This window comes from Ixodes scapularis, unplaced genomic scaffold (assembly GCF_016920785.2).
Source record: "Ixodes scapularis isolate PalLabHiFi unplaced genomic scaffold, ASM1692078v2 PGA_scaffold6__148_contigs__length_123643588, whole genome shotgun sequence".
Taxonomy (NCBI): domain Eukaryota; kingdom Metazoa; phylum Arthropoda; class Arachnida; order Ixodida; family Ixodidae; genus Ixodes; species Ixodes scapularis.
This window is the reverse complement of record NW_024609881.1, coordinates 5,002,275-5,018,547: the sequence shown is the minus strand read 5'-3', so window position 1 is coordinate 5,018,547 and position 16,273 is coordinate 5,002,275. Positions and strand designations below refer to the sequence as shown.

Below are 16,273 nucleotides of genomic sequence, written 5' to 3'. Positions count from 1 at the left end.
AAGCAATGAAGGCAAGCGGCAGAATGCATCTGCCGCTTCCCTTACGGAACAGTTTGTACGCTTACTTCCGCGTGGTTGTTTCTTTGAACTGCCGTCAGATAACCGAACACAACCATAGATCGTAGGCGCCATTATTGAAGGCTCACGAGGAAGTACTTTAACCTGGACTTCATGAGTAAAAACAGCTCAGAAGGACGGGACAAACGTCGGAGTATACAGGGCATACGCTGACTGACAGCTAAATGTTTATCAGAAAACTCCGCACGCACACAGCGTTTCGCGCATGCACGTGCCCATCTATTCCCATATTTGTGTGGCGTCATACCACGGAGAAGAATCAGCACTCGATTAACCCGAAAGTTAGCTCGTCTAAACCGGCAGCGTCACGCGTAAAGTCGTATTCAGGTGGGAAAGAAAACACGTATCAAAAAGACTATTAATCACTGTTGATGAATTGCAGCTCTCTGCTCGTCAAATGCACAGAAGCGACACTGATACAGCGATCTTGTTCGCAGGCAAATAGAAAGGCCGCTTCCAACATCTTTCTCTCCAACTTCACTCAGCTGCGTCCTGCCACCTGCGTGTTGTCCGGTAAGGGGGAACAGTTCTTGCAATGTATTGATTGGCAAATGAGACCCATAGCCGTTGTACAGCGAAGCCGCGTGCTCTAGCAGTCTGTCATTTAAACAACGACCGGTCTGGCCTATATATACTCGACCGCAGCTCAGAAGAATCATGTACACAACTTCAGTGGCACAAGGCACTAAGTGCTCGGTGTGCTTCTTGTCACAGTTTTGTTTCTCATGTTTATTATTTTGCCCGCTCAGAATCGCGCACATTTTCGCCAGTTTGCAGGGGGCTGTGAAAACGACATCAACGTTGTACTTCGCTGCTCTACTTTTCAAGTTTTGCAAGACTCTGTGCTAGTAGGGAAGCACTTAGAAATTCTTTAACCGTTTTCCTGGGTGCCTTGTTGGATTTTTCAGCTTCTTTAGCAGATATTCCGTTACTCCTCCCAAAAGAAAAAGGGGCAAATTTGATTGTTTCGGGCGAAGTACCTCACGGTCAAAACTCTCGCGAACTAAGTGTGGACAGGACTTTAATAAAGCGAACGGAGGCACGGTGGGGCAATACCATTTAAACAGTTAAGAGTAATGAGCAGAACGTACGGGCGCAAGTGAACTGGTGTGTATCAAACATTTTAGTGAAAAACCCGAGACTGGGGTATTGACAGACGACAAGGAAGAGAAGGAGAACTGCTCACCGAAGCTGTGTTTGAGACGTTCTTCTTCTCTTTTTGTCGTCGTCTGTCAATACCTCAGTTTCGGGTTTTTCACTAAAATGTTAGTTAAGAGTAAGCCGAGTCAAAGGGCAAAAGGGTCTCTTTTTATGTTCGTGGGATCTACATTCAGCAGATATGGCTGGTGGAGTTAAAAGGCAAAAGTATATCTAAAAACTGTAAAAAAAAAAAAAAAGACGACTTCCGTTGGCAATTTAAGCGTGAAACGTTAATATTTCGAACAGCGGTTAAAAACTCGTGAGACAAATTGAGCACCAAACTCCAGGCGTGCTTCTGGCAGCATACAAACCAAAACGATAAAAGCATCTTCCTATCTGCAAACCGGGATGTCAGTTAAGCTTTGAGAAATGATACGCTCAAACTTCGCTAGAAAGACTTCATGCAGCACCGATGCAACACTGGGCCCCAGGGGTTTCCCCAGGAATTGAAATCGGGGCTTAATCGCCGCGTGGTAGCGTCCCGCTGTTTAGAAGATGCTGCTAAACGAGCTGTCGGCAATGGTGACGTAAGCTACCATTTTGTTAAAACACCCGAGACTAGGCGGGAAAGAATTTGAGACAACCAAAAGTAGGAGAGAGAGGGAAAGAAGTTTTTTGACCCTCAGTCTCAGGTGTTTTACCAAAATGGTGAACTTGCACCAGCTCGCCTGCGCCCTCACTCTGTTGGCGTAAGCTAGGCCGCGCTGCGTGGGTCTACTAGTGATGACGCTTGGGGGGGGGGGGGGGGGGGGGGGGGGAGCGCATGCGTTATTTTTTTTTTTTGGTATTGGCAGAAAGTGCCTAAGAGCGTGAGCACCTTGAGGAAGGCCTGGAGGCGGTCTCCCCTGGCGCGCAGCTCCGGGATGACGTCGAGCACCCAGGAGTTGCGGCCGCTGAGGAACTCGAGGATCAGGTGCACGTGCTTCATGCCGGCGAAGCGCCATCCCACGGCCACGTACTCCTGCAGCTGCAACATGGGGCCGTCGAAGCGCCCCGCTCAGCAAGCCCCGGCACAGCGCCGCCCTCAGAAGGGGACCACTGCTCGCCGAAGCGCGCGATGGCGTCCGCCTGGTCGTCCTGGTACAGCGGCACGCGCGGAGGCGCCGACACGGCCGGGAACAGCTGCACCAGGTCGTTCACGCGGTTCTGGAACCAGTCCCTACAGAGGGAGTCGAGGAGGAGAGGTCACGGCCTTGTCGCAATGCCACCTGGGAGACGAGGCATTTTCCCAGTACCACCGCTGCGCATTACGTCATCGTTAGTGACTCCCCTACCGGCCCCCAACGGAAAACACGCTGAAGCTCCGCGACAAGGAGTCTGTCTTGCCGTTGCCGCGTCGCGCTCGTTACGATACACTGCAAGACGCGCTGGCGTCGCTGCTGACGCAAGGTAGGCGGCCCTGCGCAAACTTCCTAGCCATGACGTTCGGTGGAGGGGAAGCAGCGCAGCCTAGCTGCATCGCCGCCAGAGCGTCCTGCAGCGTCCAACAACGAGCGCGGCTCTAGCGTGCGGAGACGTCAAGACAGATGTGCCCGCCGCTTTGCGATGACTCTCACCGAGCTTTAGCATGTTTACCGCTTGGGGCGGGTTTGGGATGCACTAACGATGATGCCATGGGCAGGCCTTATTTTCTATTAGCCGTATTGCTTGTCTGTCCTGCTCGCTCTAATAAAAGAGGGGACTCCACCATTCCCAGAGCCCCGGCATGATGGCTGGAACGCGTGTTTGCCTGGTGTAGGGTTTTCTACAAGGCGTTTCCAAAATCCCATTTACACCTGCAGTAAGCCGAGTTCCACCACGTTGATGCACGGCGCCCGTCATTTTTGCCTTTAACTTGCACGCAGACGCTTAATTATTGACGTTGTTTTTGTTGTTTTTGAAAATCACAAGCATGGTGAGTGGCTTCGTCGACCGCAGGACTCTAAGTGCGTATGGGGCCGTATCCGGGCGGTATGCGAGCCGTATACACCCATGCTCACCTCGCTTTTTTTTTTTTTGTTTTGTTTTGTTTTTTCAAAGTTGGCATGGTTACATTTACTGGGACTTTTCTGACTGCCGACGGGTCGGCTTCTCGATTTCCTGCAAGCCTTAAAACAGCAACGGGTGGTACCCGATTTTTATAAATACAGCTCTTTATGGAGACGAACAAAGACCTGTATATATAAAAATGGAGTGCCACCCGATGCTCTTTTATGCTGCCGACAACGCTGGCTGGCGCGCAGTTGATCACGACGCAAAATAACTCAAGCGTGATGGAAAGCACACCTTCGCGCATAGAGAGGCATAGGACGAAAGTTCATCAACATGATGCGCGGCGATATTTTGAGCCGGGAGTACGTCTCGTATAACGTCCATCCATCGAAAATGGTCCCAATGCGGCGACAAATCACGTCCCAGGGATCCAGGTTTGCATTAAAACTTGGGTTTGGGCTGGTTGGTCCATTACTAAATAAAAGGTTCAAAAGCGCGAACCAACGGGTACAATAAAGAAACACGGACGACAGGACAGGCGTTTCAGTCTCAGCTGGTTTTTATTACCACCACTGTCCCCTATATATACACATTGCCCAAACCACATCGGATGCAATCGCCACAATCAGAGCCGACCTTCCAGAAACACCATCTCACTCTGGAGCAAATAGAAAAATAAAGCGCTGACACAACTGTTTTCTTTCTTTTTATGTACAATGCCTCTATAATCTTTTTTTCCGTTTTTTTCCTCTGCCTTTCTTAAAAGCTCTGTGCCAGTCAGGTTAGGTTTACACCCACATCGCCTACAATCGTCAGCGAGATGGCCCCCTGCGTTGTTGCGCACACACAAATTATGTTCTCGTGCTCTATTATTGAAACAGCGCCCTGTCTGCCCCCCCCCCCCCCCCCCCCCCCCAAATGTAGACTCTGCCAAAACTAAACGGAATCTTGTACACCACACTGGTGACGCAAGCAGTATATTCCGCTGCGTGTTTCTTGGTGCACGGTGTTTTTTTTTTTTTTTTTTTTTTTTGCCTTGTCAACATCGGACATATCCTGGCAAGTATACACGGTGCTGAAAAAAACAATTTAATGTCGTATCTACCAGCTACCGTTTTTAGACTATGCGACACGGTATGCATGTACAAAATGGCTTGCACTCGTTGCCTTTTTTGACTTGCCTCGCTGCCTTTTTTTTTACTTCTTTATAGCTTTCGAAGAAGGCTCTGACAGCAACTAGAGATTAGGTTAGAGGGAACCCCGCGCTTCTTAACCTTTTTTATTGTCGTTCAAAACTGACTATCATCTGGTGATTACAACTTTGTTCCAGAGCCGCACTTAGATATGGCAAGGCTATATCCCTCTTTGCCAATTTAGAGTGAGCACCTTCAAACAAAACCAGGCTTTTAGTGCGCGGACAATACTGCCAACAGACATGTTCTTCAGAAAAAAGGATCAAAATGTCTAAAAACTGAATGCAGTTATTCACAGGCAAATTCCCAGGTAAAATTAAGTCCACCTGACACCTCTCTAAACAGTTCGACGATCTTCTCAACCGTTTTCTCCAAACCCGAGTCTGTATCTAAAATTAAAGAGTAGTCACTAACGTATCAATACGTCTTTAAAACATGGAAATCTGCAAGCCTATCTAAAATTTGCCGGTCCAGTCATGCCAGAAAAATGTTACACAAAACAGGGGCAACTGTCGACCCAATGCAGACACCAGATGTAGTAATCTCTTCTACACGACGGTACGAAAGGAGAGGACGCTAACAGCACTCACATGATCTGGCCGGGTAGGAAGCCGCGGCCCCGCGCGTTCGGGGCTTACGAAGAATGAGACAAAGACATGTTGCCTGCTGGGTGTCCCGTAGTTCTCTGACGTCGCTGACGGACGGCGGCTTTTTTATTAACATATATCACGTGACATCATAGATGCATAAACCAAGGAGGTTATACTAGAACTTCTGGAGTGGCGGTCCCGCATACACGCTCATGTATCGGAGTGAAGCCACGGAAACCCGTTGGTGGCCATATTGCTCAGGGCAGAAGGAGACGGCGACTGCCTTGTGCCGCCGTTGTGCACCGTGAGCTTGCAGCCGTGCCTTCTGTTGTAGCAATGAAAGGGTCGCTTTACTTTTTTTAGGACGCGAGGGAACTTTGGGGCGGCTAATATACATCCGATTTATTTTTTTTTTCTTGACACTTACACTTAGAGCTAAAGATGATGCGATAGGATATCAGTTCGTATTATATGTTTACACTGCAGTCTCACGGCAGAAGTACCGCTCGAGAAGATGCAATGAAAACAAAATTTAAGAAACGAAGTGAGAAGTTGTAGAATGCTACCTGGTGACGAAAACAACGATGTGAAACCAATAAAACAATAAAGGAAACTGAAGGTTCATGGTACAACAATATTTATTCACTTGTCCACATTCAGCACCACGATTCCCGGCCGCGGCGGCCACTTTTCTGAGGGAGGCGAAAAACGAAAACGCCTGTGTGCACGAGATTTCGGCGCACGTTAATGATCCCCAGGTCCCAGGTGGTGAAAATTAATCCGGGGCCCTCCACTACGGCGCGCCTCATTGCCTGCATTGCGTCGGCGTGTCAAACCCTACAGTCAGTCACATTCAGCACCAGATGCATTAGACTAAACTAAACGTTGAATCTTCCAGCAAAAAATAAAATTCTAACTAAAAGAACAAATGTGTCAAACACTAACAGTGAGCTACATCAAATGGAAAAGCACATCAATCAATTTCTTGCACTTCAGAGATTTTTGAAAATCATCTCTCTTGTTAGCAGTGTGCGCACTTTTTTTTTTTTTTTTTCAGTTTTCCTGATTCATTTTCCTAGAAATGTGATGAAGTCTTGTTCTGATATACATGCTAGCAATTTTCTTTGATAAGCAATATATATGGTTATCAAGGGGGTAACAGTTCAACAGGTGAGGTTCCAGCTGAGCGAACAATGCTTTTTCAATCACTGCAGTCGTCACATCTACCAAAAGGCTTTCTGAGCTAGTACTCAAGGATTCCAGGTTCTTGCATTCATGCTGTAGTACTCGCAGTCCCTTTTCTGCAATACTGCAGATCTCTAAGACGTCCTTCGATGATGCGACAAGTCTACCTCTGTTCTTTGCTCTGACAAGGTCTGGGAGTTCACTTGATTCCAGCGCAGCACAGCACTCCTCACAGTTGGTGACAGACCGCACCTTGCGAGCCACAAATCCCGCTATATACGGCACAACAGCACTCGTCACTGCTGAAAGGCTCTGAGGGAGATCAACACGATGAGTGTAGTCATGCTCATCATCCAAAGGCTCCAGCAGCGATGACCTCTGTGTGACGTAACTGCTGTTGGTGACTCGGCAAGGCTGACAGCACAGGAAATGTTCAGGATAGACACCACATCTCGGCAGCAGTTCCCAGCGTCAGACGATGTTACCTCTGTGTGGAAGAGGAGGCGCTTATAGGCGGCTCTGAACTGGCAGGTTGAGTGGTTGTTGTTGTATCCCCCCTTTCCCCTCACACAACCAAAAAACGTTTCCAAATGGTCTTGCGACATCTTGTCCGTCAACAGATACTTCAAAATTTTTGTGGCCACAAGTGAATCGAAAAGGGCAGTGACACTTCGTATGCAAATGATGAGGCCAACAAACCCAGTTTTTGTCAGTCCGTCTATCACTGGTCGCCCACTTGCATCCTTCAGCCCCCTAATATACTCCTCGGCTTCGTGGAAGAACAATTTCCAAGAAGCTACATTCTGTTGCCGCATTGGGGCTTTGAATGATCGCGCAAGAGGGTTCCTCGAGTTCAGAGTATCGAAGAGGTGATCAAAGATTTAAATGAACTCCGCTGTTGTGTGGGCACCTTGAAACTGGGGAAGCTTTAGCTTATACTCGCAGAAGTCCAGTGCATCAGCAACAGATGAGCTAAGGGTCTGCACAGCCAGTCGAACCTTCATTTTTTGCTTTGCCCATTCCATATGAACTTTTGTCAGCTTGTTTCCAAGGTTGTGGGATTTCGCTAGCTACCAACTAACACAGGCACCGATAGAGTAACCAAAGGGTTTTCTCAACAGCGGCGGCGATCTCAAAGGAGACGTCAAACCTAGTAGCGCGCGGTCCGCACATCTCCGCGGCAATATAGACGACGTTTAGGGCTACATTACCGCGGGTCGGTTCGATAAATTACCTCCGTCGGTGCCAATGATCGCCTACCTTGTCTCACTCTCTCGAATATAGATGAAGAGAAGACACACGTACCATAGTAAGGACAGAGTCCTAGAGCATTTATTAGAACACTCTTAAAATGAACTACAATGTCCCCATTCAAAATGCCCCCCGCGCCGGCAAGGTAAGAAAAGGTCCTTACCTGGCCAAACGCGGGGTTCCGGAGAGCCAAGACCGGGGAAGCATCGGAGAAGTCGCCGACACACGTCCTATCTCTTTCGCGGTCACCCGGACGAGTCCCTTTCCCGAAAGCGGGAAAACAAGAGGCGAAACCTCCTCGCCTGTCGGCAGTGATTCGCATCCGAGCGGGGGGACGGAAAGAAGTCCCCCCGGGAGAGAGTGAGAGGAGAGCCCCCCAAGCCAGGCGGCCCTCCGCCTCACGAACAGGTCGGAGCTCACGGCGAAGAAGGCCGAGCGTTCCGACCCGCGGCCGTTATCACAGCCATCGCGGAAGGGAGACCAGAGGAATCCCCACAAGGTGCAACCCCTCTTTTTGTTGCAAGGCCTCAAGAGCTTCAATGTATGACCACTTCACTTTGCGCCCTTGAATATCAGTGAGGTGGTTTACTGATTCCAAGCAGTTACGCACAAGCTTGATCATGTGGCAAGCATCTAGAATCACAAATACTTTGTTTTGGCAATCTTCTGAGCACTGGAATGAAGTGTTAAATCCCGGAGAACGCAGGCGGAGATCAGCACCAAGAAAACTGGCCATTGAAAAGTTTGAGGCCGCTCCATCAAAAGTCAGTGATGCTGCTATGACACCTGCTGAAGTCACGTGCGAGATACACTCTTTCGTTAGCTGCGCTCTTTCGGAACCAGAGAGAGAATCAATGAAAAAATAGCCAAGGGGCACCTTCAGCCTCATATTGAGTGCCACCACCATGAAAACACAGGCATTCCTTGCTTCTGGGAGGCTGTCATCTGGCATTTCCATGCCCAAGTCGACTTATCCGAAAACTTTGTTGCCCACAAGTTGGACATGTATTTTAGTAGACATGTCGTCAACCATTATGGCAGCGACCAGTGGCTCGTCTCTTCCTTGCACTATGTTCTTGATAAACTCGAATGATTCTGACGTGAAGCCGGGATCACCATTCACCGCCTTGTACCATTCGCGAAGAGTTCGCTGGTTTGGCAAAGCATTGTTAAACTTCGCTCGCACATAATCATAAGCCCTTGGCAAATAATAGTGAAGCGTCAGTGCAAATGCTCTTAATTCTGGGGAGTATTTGTTCGTCTTTTCATGAGTTCTTTTGAGAAGGTGCTGGATATCCGGAGAAAATGACGCTTGGAAAACCTCCAACCCTTTTTCCGATAAAAGGTTCTGCTCCTTTAGCTGCTCAATCAAATCCTGAGAAGCATCAATGCGTTTTGAAAGTCTCCGTTTCTTCTGCTGCAATGTCTTGACCTTCTTTTTCAGCTGCTGTACCTCGTTCGCCGATTCATGCACTTTCTGCTTTATGGCGCACCGTGAATTCACGAGGGCGCCCATCAAACCATTCGGCCAATCTTGGCCGCGACACGATCACATGGTCGTGTTGCCGCGGGGTCGATCGGGATCTCGAATTCGGCTCCCGACGCGCCGCTTTCTCTCCTAGCCACTGGAGGGCGCTGCAGGCGCCCCCGTGGCAGGCGAGGAGAAACCTCCTCGCCCATCGATAGATATACAGTGTAATCCACTTATAACGATACCAGATATAACGATATATCGCTTATAGCGATCAAATTTTTTAGATTTGATCGCTATTTTTTTAGATTTGATTTGATCCAGATATAACGATAATCGGCTATAACGATTGGATTTTGCGGTTTTCTCAATATCGTTATAAGTGGACTGCACTGTATAGACCGTTTTACTGAAAGAGGGCGAGAGAGAAAAGGGGAAAGGGCTACCGGCGCTTTCCCCCTTTCTGATTGTGTAGAAAGAGTGAAAGTCCTGGATGAGGAGGCTTGGCCGGTGTTGGGTGTCTGCTGTGCCCCAACTTCGTTCGCGCTTGCTTTTCTGTTTTGAACTCGCAAACTTAAAGGGAAGCTGAAACACTTCTTGAAAAAAACGAGTTAGAGGTGAATTCTGGCGTATTTTTATCCCGTGAATCTGAATATCACTTTTGTTTTCTCTGAAGACGCAAATAAAAACGAGAAAAAGCGAAAAAACATTCGACCAGTCGTGACGTCATACTAGGATCTTCGGGCCGCCAAGCGCGTGTCGCTCGTGTGGGCAGCGCGTGCAACGGCAAGCTTGCCAGGTATATTTCCCCGCACCGACACCAGTCGTGACGTCTCTTTCTGACCTTTCTAAAAATAGCAAGAGTGCGCGTGCATAGCTTTGACAGGCGCTGAAGATGAGCGAGAGCAGAGATTCCGAAAGCTCCTAGTGTGACGTCACGCCCCGGGAAGGAGGGGCTTCGGCGGTACTTTAAAAATTAATTTTTGAAGCATCCGTGCACCAAATTGAAAAATAATCTTGATATTCCTGATCCTGGAGGTAGAATGAAGGCCATTGAAATGTTTTTTCTCAAATAGAGAACCGCTTCAGTTTCCCTTTAATTAGAGTAACGGGCTTCGCTGGCAACAGTTCCCCGGTCATCGGGACACCATTGCTCGGTCATAGGGTGCACGAATAGCGACAGAAAGCGTCAAATACTGTCCGAGGACCTATGTAGCTTGCAATGAATCCGGTAAGGCGAGAGCGGCTGCAATGTCTTTAAGCTCCATCGCTTTCCACATGATCCCGGTCTTGGCGGCAGTGGATTGCGTTTGTAAACCGAAAAGACATTTCCTCAACACCATCTTCTCGACTGTGCTAGGAACAGCTTGTGAATGGAGCGCGCATCGAATGCTGTACCGCCGATGAACATGGGGTACGCTCGCAAGGTGCGTGCCAGTTTTCTCGTGATAATTGCTGAAAGTTTCAACTTGTAAAATTTTGTAACTGAATTTATCTGAATATAGATAATTTGCTGTGGTGACTCACTCGATTTCATCATTTACAACACTGAGTTGAAGGCTTATTTTCGCCGCCGGGTGAGGCTAGAAATTGTTGAAAAGGTAGTTCTATCGGTTTTCCTGAATAGCGATCCCCTGTGCGATACCCGAGAGCCGGCAAAAGCGCTCCTTGGAGTGCCGCTGGTGGGTTGTTTGGGTTGTTTCCGTTGATTGGGCGCTTTGAAGCGCTGGATAGTCGCTCCAGGGTACGACTCCTGTGTTGCGATCTGCGTCTTCGAGCCCAGTGTGTACGTTTCTTTGTTCGAGTCATGGCATTCCACCAGTGCGGCAACGGGGGGAACAGCGGCAGCGAACGTGTCAGTGATAGAAATTGGAGGTTAGTACTCAAAATATTGCATCAAATAATATAATAATTCGTGGCTGCTTTGGCGCTTTCTGCGGTTCGATATAATTACATCTAGAACGTCTTCGTCGTTCATCCACAATGAAATATGAGAACACGGACACGCAAGATAAAAGCAGCGCAGCAAAACGATCTGTAGCAGCTCCGGGTGTTTACAAAAGTTAATTGAGGTTCCCGGTTCGTGTATCGGTAGTTCATTACTAAAAACGGCTGCGTTGAAAGGGGATTATTGCAAGCAAAAATTTATGAATGGTTCATCGTTTACAGTCACGCGGAAAGCGGTGGAGCTTCCAAACATTGCAGCCGCACGTGCCTGGCCGAATTCCATGCAAGCTACGAGGTCCTTGGGCGGTATTCGACGCTTTCTATCGTTATTCGTGCACCCAATGACCGAGCAATGGTGTCCCGATGACCGGCGGACTGTTCCCATCGAGACCCGTGGCTCTTATTAAGTTTGCGAGTCTAAAACATAAAAGAAAGCGCGAAAGAAGTTGGGGCACAGCAGACATTCAACACCGGCCAAGCCTCTCATCCGGGGCTTTTACTCTTTCTACACAATCAGAAAGGGGGAAAGCGCCGGTAGCCCTTTCCCCTTTTCTCTCTCGCTCTCAAAATGGTGCTACCCACGATAAAACGGTCTATACTCGGTGGGGCAGGGGGCAAGAGGCCTCAAAGAACTCCGGACGCGACCGAGACGCAGGCACTGGCAGGCAAGTGGGTGGCGCTGGCGACCGGATCTAGGATATCGCGGGACGCGAGGCCTAAGGGCCTCCTTTGTGTTTAGCTTTAGCCTGAACGTGCATTTGTAAATAATTGTGTAATGTAGCTTGTATTTGTAGTTTAGATTGAGTGTTTTGTAGTGTTGTGTTTTATTGTACGAATAAACGGGGAGCGGAATCCCGCTCCCGTGAAAGAACCAGGCTGGACTCGGTTCGTTGACGGACCACGTGGGAAATGGCGAATCGGCGGCGGTACGCGATTTCCTACAGCTTGTACCACTCCTTCGTGGGTGAAGTTTGCAGGGGGGAGACTTCGGCAGCTCTATCCAAAACAGGCTCCTCAGGCGAAGGCATCTCCCGACTTTTAGCAGGAGCTCGTTTTCTCTTCTCCTACGTAAAGAGAGGCATATCGCGACAGTCAGAAATTTCGGCATTCAGAGCGAATGCGCAAGTAAATATAAAAAACTGAAAATCCCAGAAATGTGGAGCTAACGCTACATTAACTACATTTGGGAAACGAAGCGCTCACTTGTACGAAGCGTACTCACTGGCTTTTGTAGGTGCGCTGGAAACGCTGCAAACTTGGTAGGGATGCTACCAGCTCGTAGTCTCGTTGTTTGCCCTGTCCTATCGAAGCAGTCTGCTTCAAAGTGCGTTGAACACAAGACGTCATTCTTCTTCGGAGTCCAACCTTCTCGCCTCACAGCGCGCTCCCATGCACTGCGCAATTCGACGTCCTTGGGAAACCTGAAAAGCACAAAAATGTTTCACAGTGTCTCCATGGCACCCGGACGTAGATGGGAAATGCTTGTACGCGCGAATGCGTCCGTAATCGCAAAAATATGTGTGGGAAAGCGAGTGAGCGAAGCACGCTACTTACACGTGAAAAGTTATCCCCGGTGTTTGCTTCACGCGATTCGCGCAGCCAAATGCTGCGCAAGATCCCACCATCGTCTTCAGAAGAGGTCGCAGTCGTCTCCCACAGCGGCCTCATTCGATTAGAGGCACCGCACCAAGCACCGCACTCAACAAAAACAACGCAGAGGCCGCACGCGCCCGCACGCGTTACAGTGCGGCAGACCGCTTTCTGCCCTGAGCAATATGGCGGCGCGTGGCGTCAGCCGCGGAGCCCCTCCGCCACTCCAGAAAGTTTAGTTTAACCTCCTTGGCATAAACACACATAACCCAAGATAAGACAACCCGATAAACCCAGCATCAAAGCATACAAGACAGAACACACGTTGCGCCACCTGGTGGCAAAATCACTTATCACAGATCACTACACCAGACTTTTGTACCAAATATTGCTGGTCAAAACTGACGGCAGTCGACTGAAGATAAAAGACTAGCAGCTCCAAAAAATGATCGCCGCTAACGCCCGGGGAACTTTGAAATCTAATTTCTCCAGACTCGTTGATCTTATCCAGAACAGCCTTGAAAAGTCAATCGTGAGGAACGGAATAGTACAAGTCCTCAACATCCATAGATATTGCAGTGACAGCATTCTGAAAACCTTCGCTAAGTTCATTGACTATTTCTAGCAATCTTTGCATCAAAAAAGGGTCTTTTAGCGCAAAAGTGTCCAAATGGCGCTGTAAAAACCGACTGATCCGAGCGTTCCAAGTGTTCTTTTCCGACAAAATGGCTCGGAACGGACAATCAGCCTTGTGCGTTTTTCCCGTGAAAACATTTTACAAAATCTCACTTTCTGCCTTGTTTACAGCTTTCCTTAAAATGTCTAGGTTCAGACTTTTTAGCAACTCAATCGCCGCAGATGTTTGAGACTTTGATCGAAACTTAACTTCTTTGAAGTTCTTATCCATTACTCTCAATGCTTTTCCCTGGAACTGGCCCTTCGACATTACAACAAATCCTCCTTCCTTATCGGTCTGCACAAGCGAGAGTTCGTTGAGCTTAGAATAATCCACAACTTTCTTAAAAGGTGGTTTTGCCTTAGGGCGTCGACTCACAGATTCCTTCAGGCAATTCACACCATCACCAATAGCATGCTCCCTGTTCTGTTCCCCAGCGCTGCTCGAACAGCGTTGGGTGCTGCGAGCTGGTATTTTTTGCATCGTAATATTTTTTGCGTGTCTATGACTGCAACTTGCATCCTTTTAGACAACGAAAAGAAATACGACCTTTGGGGTGTCATAAAACGTGAGACTACTTTCCTTCTTCTGGTCGCTTTTCTGTCGTCACCGCAGTCTGAGGTGATTTCACAATTACAACTTTTAGTTTTTTGCCCCCCAGAAGCCCGTCACGTGACCTCAAAATCACTCTTGCGGGTGAGTTACTTGAGAGGCACTTTTCGGAGGCTGGGCAATGGGTGCCACGTGACCATCATGATCATCGTCTTGGTCTACTTGCTTTCTTTTTACTTCCGTTTTTTTAGCGCCATCTCATAGAGTAAAACACTACTATTTTCATAAACCTGCCAGTTTAATTGCATAAACCATGTAATCATCAGCGACACGTTGATTTTTTTTTCTAAATTTATTTGCGTAAATTGGGTTTGGTGGTCTTATCTTCAAAATAAGCACTTGTTCCTCTTCTTTGGTTTTGTTTTGGTCGCGAGACCGTAGGCAAAATTAGCACTTCTTGTTGTTGATGTTGGCTGCTGTTCCTGTTGGCTGTAAGGGCTGTAAGTACGTGTATGTACCATGTAGGGGGTTGTGTTCAATTCACCTGCTCCAGCCTGCACTGGTACTGAAAAGTGTAGCGCAGTGGCAGCCGTCTACCACGTCTGGGTCCCCACCTGGAACCCACTGCCTTCACTAAAGCACGCCCGTTTAATCCCCTCCTTGTGACTGAAGTGAGCGATGGCACCAATGACACCACCAAACTGCCACGCGTTTTCCCATCTAAAACGTTCATTGCTATCGGAGGTCACCTCGGCTTGTTGACTGATTTGCTTGGACCCTTCCCCAACAACAGAGACTCGGGCAACGGTGCTTGCGATGGTCAGAAGACCGTGTCGTTCTCCACTTGTACATATCATCTTATAACCACCATCATTAGACGCGGTACCGTGGTCCTCAATGGTTGTTGTCTTTCGGCGGTGCCGCGGCTTTGCTGGGCCAAATAAAGATTAATAATATAATTACTATAATTATTATGAAGAGAGGGTCCACTTTATTCCCGATGATCTGCTCCGGCGTCGTGTTGAGTGCATTTATACCATTGGTGCCGATCCTTACGATTACTACCTGATAACAGATATCATATACTGATTCCGGAAAACAGGCACCGTTATATTCATGTAATCGCTAATGCACGATTAATGTTTTAGTTGCTAGCGCAAGAAATTAGCTCTATTTACATTCGACTGCTGTCTACTTGCATGGGCTGCCTGAATCCGTCAATGTTCTTCAACCTTCCATTGGTTTTCCAGTGTTCTTTCCGGTCAGACCAAGCGCACTTGAATTTCCCTAGGGTGGATGTTCCTACTTTCATGGTTCGCCGCGAAACCTCTTGTGGGAGATCTTCTAATCAGTAAACCACTGGTTGACTGTTCCGGACGACAACAGCTCCAGTACTGCCTCTGGGTGTTCATAAGCTGCATCAAGTTTTGCTTTATTGGTACAGCTGCGTTCAATTCAACCTACCAATTAGATTATGAACCTGTTTCTCTGAAACCTCCAAGCCCTTGTTTGCGCTTCTGTGGCAGAAGGCCAAGACTTCATTTTGGTTAATGCGAGTTGGGAAGAGGATGACGGGAACATATGTTCCTCTGTACCACTATGAAGGCTTAACTGAACGCTGGAGCTGTATTCCACTGGCAGCTTCTTAAAAGCCTTGAAGGAGGTGGAATACTGCAAAGAAGTACTTGCACGGTAAGATAATTCTTTTAAGATATTCGCATGTGCAACATTGTGCATTAACATCTACTGTGTGTCGCTGTTCAAAGATACTTGAGATCAGTGCGAACAGACCCCCTTCTAGTAAAATACAATCATCACCTTTCGTGCACTGATGTGCACTGTCGAGCCTTTGTATTATATGCAAAGGCTCGGCGACGGCCTGAGGGGGCCTGTTATGCAGGTACTAAAGAAAAGTGTTGGGGTACGTTATGTACCTCTAGACCCTTCCCTTTTTTATTGTAAAAACTGAATTCTTCGTTCTGGAAGAAACTGATTGATGAGGACTGTTAGCAGAGATGAAAGACTTAGCCTGCCCTGTTTCGACTTCAGATAATGCTCTTTGAGCACCTTCATTTGAGCAACTGTGCCATTCTTAAAGGCCATGGCCACGGATTACCTTGTCCTGTTGCACATTGTCCTCATTTGTGCCATCGGCAGTCATTGAAGTCATATAATTTTTGAGCTTAGTGTTCAGCCAATATTCTGAGTTGAAGAGATTCTTCAGATCAGAGTCATAGCCTTCTTGGGGCGGGTCATACGCCAGTTTTCTCAGCAGAGAAAGAGCATCCTAGCGGTCAGACTCCTTTTATTTATTTATTTCCTGAACCACCGTTCCCAGGTTTGTTCACAGTAGAACTCGCACAGCATTACTGCACTGTTTGGAAAGTTTGAGTATGATTTCTGAGCTTAGTGTTCTGCCAATATTCTCAGTCGAAGAGATCCTTGAGAGCAGAGTCATCTTCTTGGGGAGGTACACACGCCAGTTTTCTTAGCAGAGAAAGAGCACACTCACATTAAGAGACTCCTTTTATTTTCTTCTGAACCACCATTCCCAGATTTGTTCGCGGTG

The 16,273-nt window shown here is 48.0% G+C and overlaps 1 pseudogene; it reads right to left on the bottom strand.

The window, feature by feature from the left end:
- Positions 1-16,273, bottom strand: part of LOC121046549 — a 73,510-nt pseudogene that overhangs the window by 16,079 nt on the left and 41,158 nt on the right.